Source organism: Phodopus roborovskii, unplaced genomic scaffold (genome assembly GCF_943737965.1).
Source record: "Phodopus roborovskii unplaced genomic scaffold, PHOROB, whole genome shotgun sequence".
In the NCBI taxonomy this organism is placed as follows: Eukaryota; Metazoa; Chordata; class Mammalia; order Rodentia; family Cricetidae; genus Phodopus; species Phodopus roborovskii.
The window spans coordinates 28549691-28555690 of record NW_026126540.1 but is presented as its reverse complement, the minus strand read 5'-3'; the positions used below and the strand labels follow the sequence as shown (position 1 = coordinate 28555690).

General features: G+C 47.4%; 1 protein-coding gene across 3 annotated transcripts in view; it reads left to right on the top strand.

Annotated features, from left to right (window-relative positions):
- Window positions 1-3469: 3469 nt before the first annotated feature.
- Window positions 3470-6000, top strand: part of Bcl9 (BCL9 transcription coactivator) — an 84014-nt gene continuing 81483 nt past the window's right edge. For 2 of the 3 annotated variants that reach the window (XM_051199332.1, XM_051199331.1), the window contains exon 1: window positions 3470-3790. The gene's annotated coding sequence lies outside the window, so the exon portion shown is untranslated. The remainder of the gene's footprint in view (window positions 3791-6000) is intronic. The other variant, XM_051199327.1, reaches the window with a different exon arrangement.

Here is a 6000-nt window from a genome sequence, read left to right as displayed (position 1 = left end):
GCAGTATGCATTTTTGAAAGAAGCCAGCTGTAAGGTAGGTAGAACAGCTGACCAGTCATAGGGGCACTAGCATCCTGCCCTCCTGCCCAAGAGCCTAGGGCCCTTGCCTTTGCAGGATGCTTAGCATTCAGAGATCTTGTGAAACACACTTAGGAACATTCATGTGGTGAGCTGTCCCTGCGCCCACTTGGGTTCCCTTTCTCTCTTTGGAGTTGGCAGGGGAGAATGGGAGCTGGAGGCACTGATATCCACCAACCTGTTCAGACCAGGAGGCTCAGCACACTCTGCCCTCTGCCAGGAGGGACTGAGGAAGACATGGACAATTACGGTTTCCCAGGGGTCCTGAAAAACGCTGCAAGATATAAAAGGACCCAACTATCAGGGTCATGATAGCAGGTCTCCCCTCCTGCTCGGCGTTTTGATTTTCTCTCCCATAACTGCAGTCCAGTGGGGAGACAGTGGCACTCAGGAGACTGCCTGAGCAGCATCTCAGCCACAACTTCCTGTCTCAAGGACCTTAACAAGTTATGGAGGAGCAATGCCTCAACATCTTCATCTAGAATACAAGCAGTGAGAGTTCACACCTCATGGAGTTGTTTCGTGTGTGTGTGTGTGTGTGTGTGTGTGTGTGTGTGTGTGAGTGTCTGTGGGTATGTGTATCTATGTTTGTATATGTGTGGATGTGTGTGTGTGGTGGTGCATGCTCCTGTGTATTATGTGTGTATATGTGTGTATGTATTATGTGTAAATCTTTGTACATGTATATATATATATGTGAGTATATGTATATATATGTGAGTGTGCATTAAGTGTGTGAATGTATTTGTATTGTGTTGTATGTGTGCACGTGTTTATATTGTATGTTCATGCATATGTGAGTGCCTTAGCTATGTCATCCACACTTTTGCAGGTGTTTTTACTTTTTTTTTTTAATGTTGAAAATACTTTGAAAATGGGAATTTTTCCTGGTCTTAGGTGCCTTTCTCCAATGCAGGACAGACTGCAAATGGTCACTGAAGGTTAAGGTGACCCTTTATGCAATTTTGTCTGAGAGGCCTCATTGTGTATGGTGAGTCATCACCACTCAGACAGGCAAGGTGACTCAGTAGCCTGGTAAGGAGGTCAAAAGTTCTCCTAGATTCAAGTTAGGACCTCAACCCATGGTCCGGAAGAAACAGCACACTTGTGTGGCCAGCCAATGGGGCTTGGGGTGCCTGGATATGAAGTGCCCCGAAGAATGTGGGCTCCTCCAGTGAAAGGTCATAGTATGGTGGGGTGCTGGGGCTTCAGAATCAGGTATAGATTGGTTTGAGTTCTATTCCTACCCTACTCTGTGACATCACCCTTCACCTTCTCTAAGTCTCACTTTAAAATGTATTTATTTTTATTATTTTAAAATAATGTATATATTTGGGGAGTTGTGCTGTATATGTATGTACCCAAGGAGGCCACAAGAGGGCATCAGATCCCCTGGATCTGGAGTTAGAGACAGTTGGGAGCTGCAGTGTGGGTGCTAGAAATAGAATGTTGGTCCTCTAGAAGAGCAGCCATCTCTCTAGCTTCATCTGTGTGCTCTCTCTCTCTCTCTCTCTCTCTCTCTCTCTCTCTCTCTCTCTCTCCCCCTCTCTCTCTCTCTCTCTCTCTCTCTCTGGGTGTGTGTGTGTGTGTAAATGTGCATATATGTTGCCTGGCATGATAGTACCAGCACATAGGAGTCAGAGACAGGCAGATCTCTTGAGTCTGGCCTGGTCTATAAAGCAAGTTCTAGGCTAGCCAGAGCTACATAGTGAGATTCTGTCTCAAATAAAACAAAGAAACATATCTGTAAATGGTCTTAATAAAATGACTCCATGATATAAATGCTTGGGTACATGTTGAGAATAAGGGTAATTACTATTACTACCACCATCGTGGTTGTAAGTTGGAATTCAAATACACAGTTTCCAGGACTAGTAATAATAGGGACCAAGGGAAGGAGGGGAAAGTAACATGGGAAAGTAACATGGATGTCTTTGTCATTGTTTCAGGTAGTGGCAAAACCATTTAGCTAGGTTTAAATGTGTAAAAAAAAATCAGTGTTTATTTCTCACCATTTGCCTGTCAAAGAAGTAGTGAATTGTGCCCCCACACTTCCATTCTGGAGGAGATTCTGGGGAAGGAGACAAGTGACCTTCACATAGAAACAGAGCTCAGGCTTAGCATTTGTGGGGGCGGAGCCTCCATTCGGTCCGGCTCACCAGGACAGCCTTGCAGGCCTCTGTAAGATACCAAAGCTTGCTGGAGATGTGAGAGTCATGTAACAAGCGTGTCCCCTTCCCACTCCCCACCAGCCCTCCGGAGTTCATGCTGTCTGCAAATCTTCATGTTCTTTGTTGTTCCCTTTGCTCACAGTTTGTGTCTTTCTCTGCCGTCTCATTTGCCCTCAGTGGTTTCAGCCTATGGACTCTTTTTTTTTTTAAAGCAGTCTCTCTGTCTCTGTCTCTCTCTCTTTCTCTCTCCCTCTCTCTCCTTCTCCCACCTCCTCCCTCCACACCAATCACATTCCTGCTTGCTTGCTTCTAGCCGAGTTCATTATCCTACCTCACTCCCCTTCATTCCTAGAAAACAGCTCACCCAGACTCCCCCTCCCGCTCATGCCCACCTTCCAGATTCCAGCAGCCTGCACTCAGTAACTTCAGCATCACACTTCACCGCTCTCAGAGTTTACACTACTTACATGCTCCTTGCTGCTGCTCTCGAGGGTTGGGGTTGGGGGCAGGGGCTTCACTTGGGGGGGGAAAAAAACATCTGGGCACAAGTTGAACCTACAGTTAAGTTTCCTCCCACAGTTCCACATTTCACGGTTTTATTTTAATCAGTGGCTTAGGTCTATGCTCTGTTACACGGTGAGAGATGACTAGATCCTTCAGGGAATAACAGGGAAGTAGAAAGAAAAACAACAACAAAAAAATCACCTAAAGAGGTCCACCCACCGCATCGCCCCACTCCCCTAACTCCAAACCCACGGGCCTTGGCTTGCTGGGTCGTTTATTCCATTCTTCGTGAGCTCAGATAGCCCCTGAGTCTGTGTGCACACGTGTGTGGCTTTCCAAAGGGCTCACCTCTCTACTGCCATTTTGCTAGGGCACAGAGGTAGCCCCGTGGGATGTTACTCTTTTTTTTTTTTTCTCCCTGCCCCCAACTCAGCCTGGGCTTTTTCCTGTCTCTTAACTCTACCAGTGCAGCAGCAACTAACCGAGCTGCTGGCGTGTGAGTGAGTGTGAGTGTGAGTGTGCGTGCGTACGTGTGTGTATGTGTGTGAGTGTGCGTGCGTGTGTGTATGTGTGTGTGTGATGTGTGTGTCTGCGTGCGCAGCTAGGCCAAGCCTGCGAGCCTGCCTGGCACTGGAGAGTTTTAGTTTGCATTCAGAAGAAAGGAGGAGGGAGACAAGAGGGAAGGAGGAAAAGGTGGAGGGGGGAGGAGTAGGGGGGGTGCGGAGAAGGGAGGGAGAATGTCTTGTTTGTGGCTTGTCAGCAATTGCTTGAGACAAGCTTCCATGTGTGAAAGCTACTTGGCATGAATGCCTGGGCCGTACCAAGTGTCACCGCAGCAAGAGGGGGAGACAGAAGAAAAACAGATCAGACCAGAGCAGACAATAGGCCCCTAAAGTGTTCCCCCTAAGTTGCTTTGATGTTGTCCTGGTGTCTTGATACCAGGAGGCCAGGGATTGCTGGAAAAGGGTCTTTTTTGTCTTCATTCACTTCCCTCCAGTTTCTGCAATGATTCTCCAGAATCTCTGCTCATGAAAAAGGTAAGCACTCTTAACAATTCCTTCTTCTGTGGCAAGCTTGCTCGCCGGTGCCTGGAAGTGGGGGTCTCATTCCTGCGCTGCTCAGGAGGAGCGCTTGGGTCCTGCGATTGGATCTGCTGCCGTGCCCCTGAAGTCTTCGCTAGCCGCTCAGGGTTGGGGATGGCCCCTCTTTCCAGGGAACCCCAGTAACACGATCTGTGCCTCTGGGTTGGGGGGTGGGTGGGAGAAGGGGTGGAAGGAGGTGGGAGGGTGGAGGGTGGGAGGGAAAAAAGAGAGAGGGAGAGAAGCCTGGAAGAGAGGAAGAGAAGGGCAGAGCCCTATTTGAGAGAAGCCCCAGCCCTGAGCCCAAGGAGGCCTTGCAAGCTCTGCGCTGTGCATTCGCAGGCTGAGCAAGGCTGGCTGGAGCTCTACTGAGTGACTGCAGAGATTGTATGGCGCTTTGTGTGTGCGAGTATGCCTGTGGGTCTGGGTGTGTGTGTGGACCTCCCACACGCTGCCCTGTCGTGTCTCGTAGTGAAGGGGAGGTACCCCAGTCCAGACTGGGAGGAAGAGAGCGGCATGGCCGGCCAGAAGGGTGAGCGAGAGAACTGCCCCGAGACATTCACAAACTTTTCCAGTTTCGGGGAGGAGATACTGTAAAGGAGTAGCTGGGCGCCTCGGGCCTCAGTTTACCCCATCTGTGAAAGCGGGAGAGCTGGCTGGAGATGCTGCTCGCCTCCCCGGGAGGGGGGGGAAGCCAAACAGAGCAGCCCACTCCATGTAACTGTGTGGTGAAATCTTCAGGCTGGCAATGCTGTGGGATCACAAAGTGGAAGTGTGACCATTATTCCTGATTATCAGCGTCATGATGATAAAATCGTCATTAAAGACACCCCGAGACAAACAGACCCCGCGAGCACAGGTCAAGTGTCTGACCATTTCTAATGGAACAAAAACCCCGTTTCCACCTGTTGGCTCCTGTCCTTTCTCTTGTGTCTTTTCCTTAGATTTATTGGCAGATTTGTAAGGAAAATAGGGTGGGAGGGGCTGGGTTTCCCCTCTCCTCCTCCTTCGTACATATATACATATATATGTATTCATGTATGTATATGTATGTATATATATATATATATATATATATATATATATATATATATATATTTAAGTCAATATAAGATTCTCAGAGGGAAACCGTGCCTCCTGTTAAAGCCCTTTATTCAAGACCTTGTGTTTTCTGGCTCTAGCAGGGTATGCATGCTCATTTGTAAACTACCTTGGAGGTTAAAGAATTTTATTGTGGCTTTTAGAGGTTGAATGAGATTTATTTACAATTGCCATTTATCAGAGAGTAAATATCAGTGTGGAGGGATAAGAATGTGATGGCTGTTTATTCTCTGGAGGTTTGGTGGCTAAAACCCTTTGCTTTTTCAAGTGGCGTCTGGAGAACTGGGAGGAGAGAAGGACTGGAATCCGTACCTGATATTCACCCTTTACACGTTTGTTTGGAAGGGAAAAAATGTCTGCTTGTGTTTTTCAATTGTGGATTTCTTCTGCCTTTACCCAGTGATGACATCGAGACTCTCTGCTGTAACCCTCCTGAATTCTCTGAGGGGGGTTGATTGGCTTACCTGGTTTTAGGGTTTTGGATTATAGTTTTGGTTTGGTTTGGTTTTTGGTTTTTGTGACTGTCTTACTGTTTTTTTTTTTTTTTTTTTTTTTTTTTTTTTTTTAAAAAGAAAAGAAAGAAAGATCTGTAGACGCCTGCGTGGCTGTGACTCCTTCCATCCTAACTCAAATGTTTATCAGACGGTCTGTGATAGCCTGAGATGGAAGCAAAGATCCACCCCTGGCTAACAGTATTTATGTTCTTCCCATACAGGCCTGGAAACCTAGTTACTGGGTGTGGGAGAGGATGAGAGAAAGGCATTAGGGGCCTCCATCTGCCATGAAGGTCCCAGAACTTCTTTATTCTATTTTAATGTTTTACATCTTCAGACTTAATCGTCATCTGCTATGAAGGCTGCAGAGCTTGCTATGATTGTCTCTGGCAAGCTTCAGGGTCCAGACATCTTTTTAAAATGTTAGCACTTCAGACCTGGGAGGGAGAAGAAAGGTTGCTCGTCGTGTTTTAGATGAGGGTGCTTGGTGAAGCTGACCCAACCATAGGGTACCAAGCTCCACAAAGGCTTATGTGCTGTCCACTCCAACCTCACGTCCACACTTATGCAGGG